This window comes from Lepidochelys kempii, chromosome 1 (assembly GCF_965140265.1).
Source record: "Lepidochelys kempii isolate rLepKem1 chromosome 1, rLepKem1.hap2, whole genome shotgun sequence".
NCBI lineage: Eukaryota > Metazoa > Chordata > Testudines > Cheloniidae > Lepidochelys > Lepidochelys kempii.
The window spans coordinates 105,583,315-105,602,566 of NC_133256.1; positions in this window are offsets into that span (position 1 = coordinate 105,583,315).

Sequence of the window (19,252 nt, forward strand, 5' to 3'; positions counted from 1 at the left end):
TGTGGGCCCCTTACTGAATGAGGGAGGCAACCTCGTGACAGAGGATGTGGAAAAAGCTAATGTACTCAATGCTTTTTTTGCCTCTGTCTTCACTAACAAGGTCAGCTCCCAGACTGCTGAGCTGGGCATCACAGCATGGGGAGCAGATGGCCAGCCCTCTGTGGAGAAAGAGGTGGTTAGGGACTATTTAGAAAAGCTGAACGTGCACAAGTCCATGGGGCCGGACGAATTGCATCTGAGAGTGCTAAAGGAATTGGCGGCTGTGATTGCAGATCCATTGGCCATTATCTTTGAAAACTCATGGCGAATGGGGGAAGTCCCAGATGACTGGAAAAAGGCTAATGTAGTGCTAATCTTTAAAAAAGGGAAGAAGGAGGATGCTGGGAACTACAGGCCAGTCAGCCTCACCTCAGTCCCTGGAAAAATCATGGAGCAGGTCCTCAAAGAATGAATCCTGAAGCACTTACATGAGAGGAAAGTGATCAGGAACAGTCAGCATGGATTCACCAAGGGAAGGTCATGCCTGACTAATCTAATCTCCTTCTATGATGAGATTACTGGTTTTGTGGATGAAGGGAAAGAAGTGGATGTATTGTTTCTTGACTTTAGCAAAGCTTTTGACACGGTCTCCCACAGTATTCTTGTCAGCAAGTTAAAGAAGTATGGGCTGGATGAATGCACTATAAGGTGGGTAGAAAGTTGGCTAGATTGTCGGGCTCAATGGGTAGTGATCAATGGCTCTATGTCTAGTTGGCAGCCGGTGTCAAGTGGAGTGCCCCAGGGGTCGGTCCTGGGGCAAGTTTTGTTCAATATCTTCATAAATGATCTGGAGGATGGTGTGGATTGCACTCGCAGCAAATTTGCGGATGATACTAAACTAGGAGGAGTGGTAGATCCGCTGGAGGTCAGGGATAGGATACAGCGGGACCTAAACAAATTGGAGGATTGGGCCAAAAGAAATCTGATGAGGTTCAATAAGGATAAGTGCAGGGTCCTGCACTTAGGACGGAAGAACCCAATGCACAGCTACAGACTAGGGACCGAATGGCTAGGCAGCAGTTCTGTGGAAAAGGACCTAGGGGTGACAGTGGACGAGAAGCTGGATATGAGTCAGCAGTGTTCCCTTGTTGCCAAGAAGGCCAATGGCATTTTGGGATGTATAAGTAGGGGCATAGCGAGCAGATCGAGGAACGTGATCGTCCCCCTCTATTCAACATTGGTGAGGCCTCATCTGGAGTACTGTGTCCAGTTTTGGGCCCCACACTACAAGAAGGATGTGGATAAATTGGAGAGAGTCCAGCAAAGGGCAACAAAAATGATTAGGGGTCTGGAACACATGACTTATGAGGAGAGGCTGAGGGAACTGGGATTGTTTAGTCTGCAGAAGAGAAGAATGAGGGGGGATTTGATAGCTGCTTTCAACTACCTGAGAGGTGGTTCCAGAGAGGATGGTTCTAGACTATTCTCAGTGGTGGAAGAGGAGAGGACAAGGAGTAATGGTCTCAAGTTGCAGTGGGGGAGGTTTGGGTTGGATATTAGGAAAAACTTTTTCACTAGGAGGGTGGTGAAACACTGGAATGCGTTACCTAGGGAGGTGGTAGAATCTCCTTCCTTTGAGGTTTTTAAGGTCAGGCTTGACAAAGCTCTGGCTGGGATGATTTAATTAAGGATTGGTCCTGCTTTGAGCAGGGGGTTGGACTAGCTGACCTCCTGAGGTCCCTTCCAACTCTGATATCCTATGATTCTATGAAGCCTAAGTTAATTGTATCCCGTTTGCAAATTAATTCCAATTCAGCAGTATCTCGTTGGAGTCTGTTTTTGAAGTTTTTTTGTTGAAGAATTGCAACTTTTAGGTCTTAAATTGAGTGAACAGAGAGACTGAAGTGTTCTCCGACTGGTTTTTGAATGTTATAATTCTTGACGTCTGATTTGTGTCCATTTACTCTTTTACGTAGAGACTGTCCAGTTTGACCAATGTACATGGCAGAGGGGCATTGCTGGCACATGATGGCATATATCATATTGGTAGATGTGCAGATGAACGAGCCTCTGATAGTGTGGCTGATGTGATTAGGCCCTATGATGGTGTCCCCTGAATAGATATGTGGACACAGTTGGCAACAGGCTTTGTTGCAAGGATAGGTTCCTGGGTTAGTGGTTCTGTTGTGTGGTGTGTGGTTGCTGGTGAGTATTTGTTTCAGGTTGGGGATCTGTCTGTAAGCAAGGACTGGCCTGTCTCCCAAGATCTGTGAGAGTGATGGGTCATCCTTCAGGATAGGTTGTCGATCCTTGATGATGCGTTGGAGAGGTTTTAGTTGGGGGCTGAAGGTGATGGCTAGTGGCGTTCTGTTATTTCCTTTGTTGGGCCTGTCCTGTAATAGGTGACTTCTGGGTACTCTTCTGGCTCTGTCAATCTGTTTTTTCACTTCAGCAGGTGGGTATTGTAGTTGTAAGAATGCTTGACAGAGATCTTGTAGGTGTTTGTCTCCGTCTGAGGGGTTGGAGCAAATGCAGTTGTATCATAGAGCTTGGCTGTAGACAATGGATCGTGTGGTGTGGTCTGGATGAAAGCTGGAGGCATGTAGGTAGGAATAGCGGTCAGTAGGTTTCCGGTATAGGGTGGTGTTTATGTGACCATCGCTTATTAGCACCATAGTGTCCAGGAAGTGATCTCTTGTATGGACTGGTCCAGGCTGAGGTTGATGGTGGGATGGAAATTGTTGAAATCATGGTGGAATTCGTCAAGGGCTTCTTTTCCATGGGTCCAGATGATGAACATGTCATCAATACAGCGCAAGTAGAGTACGGGCATTAGGGGACGAGAGCTGAGGAAGCGTTGTTCTAAGTCAGCCATAAAAATGTTGGCATACTGTGGGGCCATGCGGATACCCATAGCAGTGCCGCTGATTTGAAGGTATAGATTGTCCCCAAATGTAAAATAGTTATGGGTGAGGACAAAGTCACAAAGTTCAGCCACCAGGTTTGCCATGACATTATCGGGGATACTATTCCTGACGGCTTGTAGTCCATCTTTGTGTGGAATGTTGGTGTAGAGGGCTTCTACATCCATAGTGGCCAGGATGGTGTTTTCAGGAAGATCACCGATGGATTGTAGTTTCCTCAGGAAAGAATCTGATTGCTTTTTCATTGTTCTTAAGATCCAAGAGTTTGGGTCTGTGTTCACCTGTGCAAATTGGTGAGGATTTTTATCAAGCCTTCCCCAGGAAAGGGGGTGTAAGGGTTGGGAGTATTTTGGGAGGAAAGACGTTTCCAAACGGACTCTTTCCCAGTAATATACTGGTTAGATGTTTGGTGGTGGCAGTGATAAAGTCCAAGGGCAAAAGGTAAAATAGTTTGTACCTTGGGGAAGTTTTAACCTAAGCTGGTAAAAGTAAGCTTAGGAGGTTTTCATGCGGTCCCCACATCTGTACCCTAGAGTTCAGAGTGGGGAAGGAACCTTGACATGGTACAAGTCTTTTCCCCAAGTATTCCATTACCTGTTTGTATACCAAGAGCTATTTTTCACATTTTCCTTTCAAATTGAAAAGAACTCTTTATTTAATGCAAAACTGGATGGATAAAACAGTAGGAGACAGAGAGTGATGTAAAATGAGTTATCACCTGGAGCAACCAGGCATTTAGTTCTTCTTGGAACTTAAGTTTTTTATATTTATTGAATGAATAGGAACAATAAGTAGAACTGTGTTCACTGAACTCTGATATATCATGAGAGAAAAGGCTAATATGGAACTGTTTATGGGTTTGCTGGTAGCTGACATCTTCTGCTAAGATTTCTTCTGGAATGGAAAAACTGCTGATTCAACCCCGATATTAAGTATTTTAATTTCATCATTGTGCAATCATTTTAACCTGTCAGAGATGAATCATTCAGCCATTTATCTGTAATCAATTCTGACATCCTCCAAGAACAGGAATAATTAATCACACCTTCCCTGGGTTTTGTGTTTTCATAAACAACATTGTTTTGATGTCAAGTTCCCTTGGTTGGGTTCATGCCACCTATGATCCAAGACTTCTTTCTTCCATGACTAAACATCATGTTGCCAAAATAACCGTCTTATTATAATTTAATTATACTATAGCTTTGTTTAAGATAATGATTATTTTGGCTTCCATTTAAGAGTCAGAAAATGTACAAATTCAGTCTGAGGAAAAATTGTCACAAAGCACTAATTCATTCCACTGTACGGGCATAATTCTTAAAAACCTTGTGTCCTTTCATGTGAGTCAAGTTAGATTTTGAGGCTAAGAGTCTCTGGTATCTCTCGAAATATGTTTATTACTATTAAGGCATAATCATTGAAACCTCAGTTTTGTTATGCAATTACATAATTTCAACTCTTCTCTTTAGTGATATGCATGGTAGGCAGGATGCATTATCAGAGCAAAAGCTTGGTGTTAAGGCTTCCTAGCTCTATAGCCTATCTTTTTGAGGAAGAGATCAAATATAGAGCCCCCGACTTAAAAGCCTGCAGACTAAGTTCAGTCATTAAGTTTATACTGTAAACATAACTTGAATTTTCACATCAGACAAATATGAGTTATTTAATTTGTACAGTTAGATTAGAAGCTGAGTCTTTAGATTTACCAGATGTGATATACATCTGAGAGAAAGTATTATTTTTCCTACAGTTTGCCACTTTTTGATTCCAGAACACAGTGGCTGTCAATGGATCTATCCATACAGGTTGCCCAAGTGAAAAGCTGTAAATTTGGTAGGGATCCCACAATGAGTCTGTATCCTTGAGTAAATATATTCAATTTCTAATTCCACCATAGTCTATACTTTAAACCGGAATAAAAATGGATATAATAATATATGTAGGATTAATAATAGCAATTAATACATACCTCTTATTCACCACTTTTCATCAGCAGACCTCAAAGTGCTGTACAAAGGTCAGTATCATTATCCCTATTTTACGGATGGGGAAACTGAGGCTTAGGGAGGGAAGTGACTTGCCCAAAGCACCCTGCAGGCCAGTGGCAGAACAAGGAATTGAACCCAGGTCTCCTGCACTGCAGTGGTCTACCAAATGAACTAATTTTCAGAGCAAAGTCAGAGATGAATAGTCCCTAGGCTTTTCCACAGATCCACACATCTATCTATCTATCTCTCGGTCTATCCTCCACCCCATATGGCCGTGAGACAGATTACCTGTGCATTTTCAATCTTTGAATATATCTCTTCTGCTTAACTGCATTTTTCAACACTTATTTTCAAAAAGTTAGTCAGTGCTTTCTTTTATGGTGGCTCTTCGTCAGAGCTCACGAGTCAGGTTCACTGAAACTTGTAACACAAAGTTACAAAGACTGTCTGCATTACACTGCAACTAGTAGATTAAAAATTAAGAACATTATAGCTTTCTCAAACACTTCTATCACAGTTGTCTCCTTTGTCACACTCTTTTATTGAAAGGTTTTTTATTATTATTTTAAAAATAATTGACAGGTGTCAGGGTTCCTTCCCCACTCTGAACTCTAGGGTACAGATGTGGGGACCCGCATGAAAGACCACCTTAGCTTATTCTTACCAGTTTAGGTTTAAAACTTCCCTAAGGTACAAATTTTGCCTTGTCCTTGAACAGTATGCTGCCACCACCAAACGTTTTAAACAAAGAACAGAGAAAGAGACCACTTGGAGACATCTTCCCCCAAAATATCCCCCCAAGCCCTACACCCCCCCGTTCCTGGGGAGGCTTGAGAATAATATCCGAACCAATTGGTTCCAAAATAATCAAAGACCCAAACCCCTAGATCTTGGAACAATGGAAAAATCAGTCAGGTTCTTAAAAGAAGGATTTTATTTAAAAAAAAGAAAGGTAAAAATCACCTCTGTAAAATCAGGATGGAAAATACTTTACAGAGTATTCAGATTCAAAACACAGAGGATCCCCCTCTGGGCAAAACCTTAAAGTTACAGAAAACAGGAATAAACCTCCCTCTTAACACAGGGAAAATTCACATAAAACAAAAGATAAACTAATCCGCCTTGTCTGGCTTACCTTTACTGATTGCAATATTGGAGACTTGGATTAGGATGGGTTGGAGAAGATGGATTCCTGTCTGGCCTCTCTCAGTCCCAAGAGAGAACAACCCCATAAACAAAGAGCAAAAACAAAAACCTTCCCCTCCCCGCCCAAGATTTGAAAGTATCTTGTCCCCTTATTGGTCCTTTGGGTCAGGTGCCAGCCAGGTTAGCTGAGCTTCTTAACCCTTTACAGGTAGCAGGATGTTGCCTCTGGCCAGGAGGGATTTTATAGCACTGTATACAGAAAGGTTGTTACCCTTCCCTTTATATTTATGACAACAGGTAAGTGCATAGAGTTATTTCCATGGCTGATCCCTTTGTGCGTCCAGAGTAGGTATTCCGGTGAATGTTCTAAATGACAGAGTATATATGGATAATTGGTGCAACATTGTTTACTGGGTAGAAAATCATGCCTTTGGTTAAATGTGCATTATATATGCATATACATAATATAATATAATGTTTTATGTATATATATATACACACAAATAGATGTGTGGTTGATTGGGGAAAAGATAAATTCTGCACAAGTACAGTATATAGATGCTAAGCTGATGTCCAGGTGTAGTACAATGTGTTAGCTCTGGAACATAGCAGGTTTTTTTTTTGTTTTTGTGTGTGTTTGGAACTATATCACTGACTAGAGCTCAAGCACTCTCAAACAGTTTTGGACCATCAAAACTGAGTTGTGATTGGTTTCATTGCTTTAATTTCACATACTTTCTTTGCCATATCTCCTTGGTAGGATTTTCAATCATGAACCAAAATATGCACCTTTTCTTGCTGCTATTAGTGTTTTGAACAAGTATCATTTTGTTGTGGTTACTCCACACATCTAATTATAGGAGTAGATCTGGGAAACGTTTTGGCTGAAACTTTTTTCACCAAAAACATATTCAGGTCAACTGAAATATTTCACTAATTTGCTGAATTGTTTCAATTAAAAAAAATTCAAAATGTCTACAAAAATCAAAACCTTTTGAAATTAAAAAGTATATTTTAATTGTTCAATTTGAAATGATTTTTCATTTTGAAGTTTACTTCCATTTTATTTTTTAAAAATGTGAAAAAAAACCCGCAAAACAAATCATATTATATTGGATTGAACAAAATGTTTTGTTTGACCCAAACAATTTTTTAAATACTTTTTCTGTTCACTGAAAAATTTGAAAAAAAAAAATCCTTTGGGCTCAACCCCAAACAATTTTGTTGTTGTTATTGTTCAGCCAGCAAACCAAGTGGTTTGGCCTGTTGGTATGTGTGTGTGCGTGGGGGTGTTTATCCTGATATCATTCTCTGTAGTATTTTGGAATTCTGCTTCCAGTTTTTTTAGCATTAACTTTGACTCTGAATGAGAGTTAAGCACCTGACTTGCTTAGGCACTTTTGAAAATCCCACTAGGCATCTATATGTATCTCCAAGTGCTTAAATAACTTTGTAAATCTGGCCCCTAATTGCTTTTTTTTTAATGCATTATGTTAGTTTTAGTGCAGGATTAGGCCACCTAGGAGTTTGTACAGGTGGCCGATCTCAGAGGAATACTCGGAAAAGCTTCCTATTCCATCTGTAACCACACTGAATGTCAAAAGTCTGAAACCCAGTCAAGTTGACATTTGAGGTGATCTGCCTATTGAAATTTGAGAGAGCCAGGCCTCCTGTCTCTTCATCATCCTGGCCCCTGGATTTATTCAAGAGAGGATTTATAGAAGTCTATACCAAGTCTGACCAGGTCTGATGTTTTGCCCTGAGGGACTGAAATGCACCAAAAATTGTGCTGTACATGTCATGCCGCCAAACAGCCCAGATTAAGCATGGTGCTCAGAAAGCAGTTGTTGAATACATTTGAAGTGCTCTGACAGCAAACATGGGCACAAGAAGGAAAAGTCACAAAAACACTCGGAAATTGATACGTCTCTGGAAATATATGGAGGATGGAAACAATGGACAAAGAGGTCTCTGGGGATGTTGCTGCATCCTACATTCATATTTCAAACAAAATTTCGAGAGTGCAATAGGAAATGACTAAACAGCTTCCTCCTAATTGATCCTCATGGGCAGCTCATAGTTTCAGCTAATGCTAGTCAAATACTGTGAAGAGCGTTCAGGCACATTTGTTCAAATTATGAACAGCCAGTTGGTTTGACTATGTTCACCCCGTTTATTATTTGCTATTTGTGAATATTCATGTGCATGGGGTTTTGTTCACCCAAAACACCTGAGGAATGGCCACTCATCAGAAAACTTGCTCATGTGTGAGCAAGGATATCTGTGTAAGCACAATCATACTGCAGCCAGAGTGGTTCGTTCCCCTGTCATGCTGCCAGCCATCAATTGGCACAAAATGTCAAATGCCCACTTAGGTAAGCTTTTATTCTTACTGAAATAGATACTACACTAACCAGCACCTTATCGGTACACAGATAGACTTAGAAATTGTGAAGGTGTTCACTCGCCAAAGGAACACTCATGGTCAGGTGTGACACCTCTCTCCCCATACGGCTCTCTCTGTTAACACTGCATTGCTGTGGTGATCTCTTTTCCCGTAACTCAGCCCTCCAGCCAGGTCAGAATACGTAGTCTAACCCTTCTGGGGTAACAAAAGTCCCTCACAAGAGGGTCTATGGCCCCAATTAAGGGCCCTTGGTCCTTACATCTGGGCCTCAGGACTTTCTAATGTCCTCCAGACACATGCCATCTTGCTAGTGTCTCTCCCACTACACCAGATTCCGGCCCAGGGATCTTATAACCAGGAGTCCAGATCTACACAATTCCACTCCTTGCTGCTGTTTTCCAAGACTTCATACCCATCCTTGCTCAGGGCTTTTTTCCTGCAACCTCTCTAGGCTGACCCTTCTTTCAGGGCCCTCCTTTGGAATCCTCAAACAAAATTCCAGCATAAAAATATAAGCTTTAATCAACTTCCACCCTCCTCAGGCGTGTCCTTTTAAGCCTCTATAGTTCTCTTTTCTCTGTTCCTCCACAGAACACCTCCCAGGGCTTTCTATCCATGACAGTACAAATCCTACCCCTCTTTAGGGTGCATCACCAGAGCCTGCTCCACCCCAGGGGCTGCTTTATGCCTCCACAGCTGTTTGTCAGCCTTCTCAACTCAGGCTAGAATCCCAGGGCTTATTCTCCCCCAGCTTTCTCCTCACCACCTCTCTATTTCCCATAGAATGACTGTAGCCTCTCTCCCTACAGCCCGTCTTTGTCCTGGTCTTTGTTTCTGGTGCAGCAGTTTCATCCTATCAGTCTATGACTGCCACTTTCTTCATTCATTGTTAGCCAAGTTTGATTTTTTTTTTAATATATCTTTGCACTCTGTCTAGTGTTCTTAAGGTAACACAGCAAAGCTTTCTTTGCACTGTTCTATTTCCCTGATGTTCTCACTTGTCTCTTTAGGGAAAAATATTTGATTCTATGCCGATTCAATTTTCCATATAGAAACTGTCCTTCCGTAGAATACTGCCCATAATGCCATAGAACATGATCGAGTTTTTTTGTTTTTGACCACATTATACAGCCTGTCTTTATGTCTTTTTAATCAGTTTCGCTTATCATTTAAGGCACAATGTCCTGTTGGAACTCTAAAAATGACTACTTCACTTTTTCCATCATGACTGTGAAGTATAGTATGATCTTCAATTTTTGAGAATACATCATGAAATCTTCATCCTTTGGTTTCCTTAGTCCATAGTTCTTGCCATTCCTTTGCAAGCTCTTTTAAGACCACACTTTTAAAGACTTGCCTACTTCAAGGTATCATAATATCCATCTCCTAATTTTGTAGAGCATGTTTTGCTGCTTTCTCAGCCATCTCATTTCCAATACACACTAGAATCCATGCTATTGCTACACAAATACCTGCTTGCATTATTTCCATAGCTAGGAACAGTGTTTCACTTTTGTCATTTCTGCTTTCTGAAGTCCCTGTTCTATTGTCATTATGCCTGACAAGGAATCAGATACAATTACAGCTACAGCCGGTCACACATCTTTTATCCAGGTTAGTACCAAGAGCATTGCCATTACTTCAGCTGTCAAAATGGTCACATAATTCAATAGCCTTTTAGATTTCTGGATTCCAAAACAAGGAACACAAAAGGCTGCTCCCACTCTAACCACGCTCTCATCTTTTGATCTGTCTGTGTAGACTTGGCAAAGCTGGTCATAAATAAATTCAGAAATGTCATCGGTCTTTATATGCAGTTTTTAATTTCCCTCCGATTTTTCATACAATTCCAAATCCACAAAGGGGAATAACTGTCCAGCTGTAATTTGATTTCCCATGACTTAAAATTTTCACTTCTCTCAAGTTTTTTTTTTTTTACATATCTCTTTTACGCATTTTTTGACCCTGATAGTATGAGGAAGTCTGTGGCGATCATTTTGTCTACTAAGCTCCCAGCAATCCTCATAAATCTGTTGTGTACTTCTATTTTCATGATTCCCTTTACCTTTGCCCAGAAGGTTAGATCTAATCGTTTCAGCCTTAGATTTGTAGGTGCTTCCCCAGTGGCTATTGGCAGCACACACACTGGTGGTGTTATCATTGCGCCACATGGCAATTGCAGAGCTTGGATCTGGAGCAATTCCAATTTTCTGAGAGTTGTTTTAGAGGCTGGACCAAAAGCTTGGCATCTGAAGTCTGAAATTGATCTTATCGATGCTCTCTACATCATCATCATCAGTACCTTCTTATCTGCACCCCATTTGTTTCCAGCTACACTTTTAAATAAGTTCATCCTACTTTTACACTTTTGTATGATATTATCTATATGACTTTTTCCAGGTTAACTTACTATCAAGCACCACTCCTAGGAACATAAAGTTTTGAACTATCTGAATTTTTTCATCATAAAGAAATAAATCCCATTGTTCTCTATTTTTCTTCCTGATTAAAAGCATTTCACTTTGTTTCTGCAAGTCAGATTTTAAGTCACCGGTCATTTCCATACTTGGAAAGTCTTTGGACTGCCTCATTTGTCTTTTCCATGGCTACTTCTGCTCTCAACTTCCTGCCTTTATAATCATCGCCATTCCCCTCCCCATCTGAGCTTCATCAATTGGCCTCTATGATGGGGCAGCTGCCCCTCACTCGCTGCACCAGAGCCAGCAAATTAGAAAGGGGCTGAGGGGGGCAGCCTGTCACAGCCCGGAAGGCTTATATAAGAAGGGCTGCAGGGTAGAGCAGAGTTCAGTAGTTGACTGGAGCTTGTCGGGGGAGACAACAAGGCTTCTAGCAGCAGGAAGGAGCGGCAGCACCCAGGACAAAACAGTGCTGCAAGCAGGGACCGGGAAGTTAGAGAGAGCTCCTGGGTGGCTGCTAGGGCCTGCAGGCTGAGGCCCTGAGGTAAGGGCAGAAAAGGGTTCTGGAGTTTCATGGGAAGCGGTCCTGGGACAATGGACTGAAGTTGCCACTGAGGGGAGTGGCTGGACGGAGATTGCAGGTCTCCCAGAAGGGGGGAACACGAAGAGTGGCACAGCTGGAGGGCAGTGTCACTGAAGAGGAGTCCACAGCCCTAGGAGTGGTTTGGGTCCTGGAACGAAAGTGACAGCGATGAGGCACCACCAGAGTAGGGTGTACTGGTGGACAGAGCTAATCCCCAAGACAGCCAGCAGGAGATGCTGCAATGGTGAGTGAACCCTGTCACAGTCTCTCAGGCCCACATTAAGCCATTCAGTACTTAATGGGGTTCAAAACCCATCACATACACCTATATCAGCATTATGAAAAGTATTGTCAGAGAGGGACTGAGCTTAGATATGGGATACTGAAATATTACCATAACCTACAGCATGGCAAATCAGCTGAAGAATAATTTGCTTTTTTTTCCCCTCTAATGAACTACAATTTGCATGAGTATGGCCATTATTAAAAACATAGGGATAAATTCTCTCACACCAGTACAAGTCACAGATTAGTGAGTATTCAGGCTAGTGAATGTTTATCTGAATCTGAAATTATTAAATTTCATCCAAATCTGATTTAATTTGAAATTTGCCTATTTCACTTCATGGTACTGGAATCTCAGGCTTTTGGTTAAAGATTTGTCATTCTGATACTGAATTAATCAAACCATAGTGTAGTCATCTTGGTTGACACTGGAGTAACAGCATGTGTTAGTTTCTTAGGTAAAAAAGAGAGTGCTTTAATTCAATAACATTACAATTCAGCATGTACTCTGTTAGTTGACCATGTACATGATTAAGCATGTACCCTGTACCCATGCTGATGTCTACATATCATAGAATCATAGGACTGGAAGGGACCTTGAGAGGTCATCTAGTCCAATCCTCTTCACTCATGGCTGGACTACGTTTCATCTAGACCATCCCTGACAGGTGTTTGTCTAACCTGCTCTTAAAAATCTCCAATGCTTAACCACCCTCACAGTTAGGATTTTTTTCCTAATGTCCAACTTAAACCTCCCTTGCTGCACTTTAAGTCCATTTCTTCTTGTCCTACTCTCAGAGGTTAAGAAAAACAATTTTTCTCCCTCCTCCTTGTAACAACCTTTTATGTTCTTGAAAACTGTTATCATATCCCCTCTCAGTCTTCTCTTTTCCATATTAAACAAACCCAGTTTTTTCAATCTTCCTTCACATGTCATGTTTTCTGGACCTTTAATCATTTTTGTTGCTCTTCTCTGGACTTTCTCCAATTTGTCCACATCTTTTCTGAAATGTGGTGCCCAGAACTGGACACAATACTCTTACTCCAGGCCTAATCAGCCTGGAGTAGAGTGGAAGCATGTTGTTCTGGAGACAGATAAAATATACAAGCATATACTCCTGTCCACACTTCTTCTTTTATTACATGACATTAGTGCTACCATTTCAGGGGTGGTATCCCAGGTAGGATGGCAAACTTTCTGAAAACTGGAGCCTCCTGCTCTGACTCTTTCCTCAAGGCCCTGCCCCAGTTCACTCCTCTCCCCCCCACAGTTGTTCACTGCTCAATCTTCTCCACCTTCCTCCCTCTCCCCCCATCTGGGCTCCCTGTGCTCCAGAGCTTTGATGAGAGCTTCAGCTTGATTCAGAGCCTGCTGCCTGCCTGACTGTGAGATGCAAGTAGGAAGTGGCCCTGGCTGAGCAGGGGCTAGGGCAGGTTGATGACCTGGTGTTTTCCCCACCCACCAACAGTAACCAGACTTTTGGTGTCCAGTCAGTACAGCTGACTGGACACTGCCATATCCCCTTTTCAACCAAACTTTCCAGTTGAAAACTGGACACCCAGCAACCCAAATACCAGGGTTCTGTGCATTACAGGAGACACTCTGGGAACCTCCTTGTAGTATGTAGTCGATACTTTCCCCTGCCTTCAAACATTTGCCAGCAGCAGTTCCTGCTCCACTGCTCCCTCCTGCCAAACTGGATAGAAGACATGGAGCAAGCGAATGATGATGTGGTTCTGCTCTTGCTTCTTCTTGCGGAACAAATGTTTATGCGGGACAGTACACAATTGTCAAGATACTGGATGGAATCAGGGCAGAACTTTCTAAAATGGCAAATATGGCTGACCTTGAGGATGAATGACAATCCACTCTGGTCCCATGGAACAGACATAGTGACTGCTGGTATTGCCATGCTATGCCCATGGGTTGACTGCCACTTCTGGCCCAGAAGAACCAGCATGGTGTGGTGGGATCATATGATTTTGGAAACCTAGGATAATGAGCAGTGCCTTCAGAACTTCTGGATGAGGAAACAGACCTTCATGGAGCTGTGTGAAGCACTTGCACCACACCTCCTGTGCCAGCCATTAGATTTCGGAAAGCTATACTGATGCGATTGCCTTGTGAAAGCTGGCAACACCAGACAGTGACAGGTCATCTGCAAACCCACTTTGGGGTAGAAAATCCACTGTTGGAGTTGTGGTTGTACAGGTTTGTGAGGCAATTAACACTCTCATCTATGCCTGGGTGGTTGCCATAAACAAAGTACCAGAAATGACAGCTGGCTCTGAGAGGATGGGATTTCCAAACTGTGCAAGGGCTATCAGCATCATCCACATCCCAATACTTTGCCCACCAAAAGGAGTAAGTAAGTATGTAAACTGAAAAGGTTACTATTCACTTGTTCTGCAAGATTTAGTGGTCCCCAGAGGCAGGTACATAGACACCAAAATGTGGAAAACACTGGAAAGGTTCATGGTGACAGGATGCTGAGGAGATTGGGATTGTACTTGGGGGTGGTGAAGGGGGAGAATTTATTCCCCAGCAATGGCATGGTTCTCTACAGAACAACAGTTAATTTGCGGGACCACACATACCCACTCCTAACTTGGTTTGTTAAACCATACCCAGATATCAGTGACCCTGGAAACAGTGAATTCAGTTACAAACTGTGTAGCTGCAGAATGATCCTAGAGTGCACGATTGGGAGGCTGAAAGATTATTGGAGGCCATGTTTGTGAGGGTAAAAGAGAGTACTTCTGTACAGAGTGGGCATGGACAAGTCTGATTTGCAAACTCTGTACAGACAGCCAGATTCCACGTGCACACTGCTCCTCGTTCCTGGCAGGCAAGAGAAATCCAGAGTGCCATATGTGCGCACATCCTTGAACAGACAGGAGGGAAAAGAATAACATCCATCTGTGCTGAGGAAGACCCTCATACCCTATGCAACTGCTAGAAAAGCACAAGAGGGAACATTAGCACATATTTGTTTGCCAACATACCTTTGTGAGGGTTTTGTTTCCCTGTAGCCAATGGTCATTAGCATTTTATGTCTGTGTAACTAATGACTCATTACAGATAATTGTTGCAGGGTTCCTCTACCGTGTTAACTCCTTAGGGGTTGGGTTTCTGCTGTGGAGGATGTCGACCCAGTTGTATTGTGATCATTGTGCAATGCTTTTGTGTTACCGTTAACACATGCCTCCTAAATTATATTATCAGGAACACTCAATCTGCAAGTATGATTTACATTCTTTGTTCCTAAATGGATACATTTACATTTAGCTGCATTAAGATGGCTAAAAGCACCATGACTCAGCCCGAGTCACCTGCTTCCCCATACCTCTCAGGCTTTCTAGCTTACTCTCTCTCTACTTGCCTTCAGCCATGCTTTCGGACAATAGTGGGAGTTATGGCACAGCCACATGTATGGACATGTGACTAGTTGCTAGTGTAGATGTACTGTAAATTCCATGCAGTTCCTCTAGATTTATACCACTGTCAATGAAAGCAGAATTTAGCCTGTGCAGTTTGCATACATTAAAAATTTTGGCATTCCCAAAATTCAAACTGATGAAATTAGGATAAAAGTAAAAACAGGAGAAACAAAAAAGTATAGAATTTTTCATGAACTCTTGTCTAAATTAAAAAAAACAATGAGGAGTCCTTGTGCCCCCTTAGAGACTAACAGATTTATTTGGGCATAAGCTTTCATGGACTAAAACCCACTTCATCAGATGCATGGAGTGAAAAATACAGTAAGCAGAATATATATTATAGCACATGAAAAGATGGGAGTTGCCTTACCAAGTTGGGGACGGGGGTTAGTGCTAACGAACCAATTCAATTATGGTGGAAGTGGCCTATTCTCAACAGTTGACAAGAAGGGGTGAATACCAAGGGAGTGAAAATTACTTTTGTAGTGCTAACGAGGCCAATGCACTCAAGGTGGCCCACTTCCAACAGTTGACAAGAAGGTGTGAGTATCAGCACAGGGAAAATTACTTTTTGTAGTGACCCATCCATTCACAGTCTTTATTCAGGCCTAATCTGCTGGTGTCCAGTTTTCAAATTAATTCCAGTTCTTCTGTTTTTGTTGGAGTCTGTTTTGAAGGGTTTTTTGTTGAAGAATTGCCACTTTTAAGTCTGTTATTGAGTGTCCAGGGAGATTGAAGTGTTATCTTACTGGTTTTTGAATGTTATAATTCTTGATGTCTGATTTGTGTCCATTTATTCTTTTGCGTAGAGACCGTCCGGTTTGGCCACTGTACATGGCAGAGAGGCACTGCTGGCACATGATGGCATATATCACATTGGTAGATGTGCTGGTGAACGAGCCCCTGATGGTGTGGCTGATGTGGTTAGGTCCTATGATGGTGTCCCTTGAATAGATATGTGGACAGAGTTGGCAACGGGGTTTGTTACAGGGATTGGTTCCTGGGTTAGTGTTTTTGTTGTGTGGTGTGTAGTTGCTGGTGAGTATTCGCTTCAGGCTGGGGAGCTGTCTGTAAGCGAGGACTGGCCTGTCTCCCAAGGTCTGTGAGAGTGAGGGATTGTCCTTCAGGATAGGTTGTCGATCCTTGATGATGCGTTGGAGAGGTTTTAGTTGGGGGCTGTAGGTTGAGCAAGTGCTGTTCTAAGTCAGCCATAAAAATGTTGGCATACTGTGGGGCGATGCGGGTACTGACTTGAAGGTATAAATTGTCCCCAAATCTGAAATAGTTGTGGGTGAGGACAAAGTCACAAAGTTCAGCCACCAGGTTTTTCAATTGTTGAACACCATTAGTCACCACCTACAGCCCCCAACTAAAACTGCTCCAGCGCATCATCAAGGATCTACAACCTATCCTGAAGGATGATTCCTCACTCTCACAGACCCTGGGAGACAGGCCAGTCCTTGCTTACAGACAGCCCCCCAACCTGAAGCAAATAATGGTCATCAATACGTCTTCTGCCTCTCCTGGGCTCCTCTTCAATCTCATTGTTTCTTCCAAAGTAACAGCTGCCAGGACTTCTCCCTGGAGTCTTGCTCATTTTCCAAGGTCCACCACAGGAGTTTACTCCACTCCTGTAGCATTCTCACAGTTTTCTCTCTGCCTGGCTCTTGTCAGGAACTTCCCACAGAGAAGATACTCCATGCAAACTCTCTCCTAGGTGTCATCCTCCCTAACTACTGTGAACTCCTCCTTTTTTAACTCCACACTGAGCCTGACACGCTCCACGTGTAACAAGGTGGGGCTAATAGAGCTCTCAGGCTCCAGTTAACCTCTTCTTAGTCAGTGTGGGGTTTATATACCGAATCATAGACTCCATGTGCATAAATGATCTTTTACTCTGAAATCTTCCTTCAAAATCCAATTATAGATCTCATCAAGTCTTGGAGTCTTGCCAATCTTTAAATACAATTCCATAATAATTTATTCTATATCGTGTTTTTCCTATAAATGATATTAAAATTGCCTGCCATGTTAAATAAAACATGACAGTGATCACTATACAAGTGTGGTATAAACTACAGATTACGATATGAGTGTTGTGTAAATTAATCACTATTGTATGTTGAAAAGTTTAAGATATAAGAAAGAGGAAAATAGTTTCATATGAGAATTGAAGAGATTTGACCAAACCTTGTCCTTATTCTGGTAGAATTCCTGCTTTCTGCCAGGACTGAATTGTGTTAGGACTGAATAAGGAGGGAAATATATTGAACCTCTTTCACGTGGCAGGCATTACAATGAAGACCATCAGACGAACGCTGATATGAGCGTGGACAGAGAGGTTGCAGTTGTAATTTCTTGGTAACCTGTTCTGAAGAGATCCTGATTTCTGTCAGTGTTTCTTCTTCCCCACTAGGAGATATGTAGAAGTATGTCTCTTATCTCTGGCAACTTCTGCACCCCTGGATTTCTTTGTGAACACTGCAATACAGGATTCATCTATTTTGCCAATAAATTACCCTTGTCTGTTATAGTTCCTGTTGTCTCTTTTGCTGACCTTTTGTTCCTTGAGTACTTGAAACATTTCTTATCTTTATCTTAACCTCTTGTGCGATCATCTTGTCATTCTCTGCCTTTTCTTTCCTTACCCTTATTTCACAGTGGTTTAATTTCATTTTGTAATATTTCTGTTTTAGATCTTTCAAATGTCTCTTTTGTACTGTTAACTACTTAATATGCTTCCCTCTACATTCACCTTTCTGGCCTTTTTATTTTCATCTTCTTTGTTTATTTAAAGACACGAAAAGTGTATTTAGTACTAGGTAGCTAATATTCTATTTTGGTGTATTAAGCAAAATCTTCAGTTTTCAAAACATGACTGGCTACATTTTTCCCTTGAATCTTACATCTTAAATATCAGTACAGCTTGTTCAAGCCACATCAGATTGGGAATGCGGGGCAGCAGCAGGAGGGAATTCTCTGCTGGTCACAGACCACAAATGCAAAATTCAAAGTGCAAATGACTTTTCTTGAGGTTTAAGTGTGAAGTGTTAGGTGTTCAATTTAGATGATTGATCAATGAGACATCAGATAGCAGTTCAGCTGGTGTTCATTAGTTAAAGACAGATCAGCACAGAGCGTAAATATATACCAATCCCTGAGAAAGAGCCCTGCAGCTCAAATCTGTTTCAAAGTTATGAACTCATTTCTGCTCATATCTATATCCTAGTTGTTTCTAATAAAATAGGAAATTCCATACATCACCAAAGATTTTACACACTGGTTCTTACCAGTTTCTTATCTTGTTTTTAACATAGTATTCCAGAGATCAGAAAAACTTAAAGCCACCTGTACGAGCCATGCCTTGATAAATTGTGCACAGTGGCTAAGCATGTATGTTGGTTAAGCATTAACAAGATCATATCTTATCCTGTCTTACTGGTATGTTTCTGCATCTAGCACTGAAATTACACCACTTCACCTTTCCCTTTGGTTCAAAAACTTTGCATAAGTGAAAAGCATTCTCAGAAAATCTTAACATGGATACAATTCATAGTTATACAAAAACATATGTGAGATGATATATGATATTGATATTGTGTATGACACTGACAAACACTGTATTACCTACAGATCTTACAGACTTTCTCTAGCTCCATATATGTTTTGCAAAATACAGAGGCATCTTGTACCAACCAGACCCCAGTACAGATAATTATCTGTACCTGGTAGACTGCTTTTGCAAGTCTCAATAAGGCATCCATCTTATTCTCTGACAGATTCCACCAGACCATGCATGTGCAATGAACAGAGGTTCCACAGAGGTTACAGCAATTTGACTTAGTGAGTTTCAACATTGAAACTTAAGATAATTACAAATGATTTTATATAACATACCTTATTTACTATTAGCTACTTTCTTATTTTGATTGTACAGCACACTTTATTCAGGCACAGTTGTAGTTACAGCAGTAAAGCAAATTGCATATTTTGATTAATACATTTGTTTGTCAGAGCCAGTTTCACAATCTTTCATTCCATTCCTTATATGGTGAAAATACCATTGCTATATTGGCACTCTG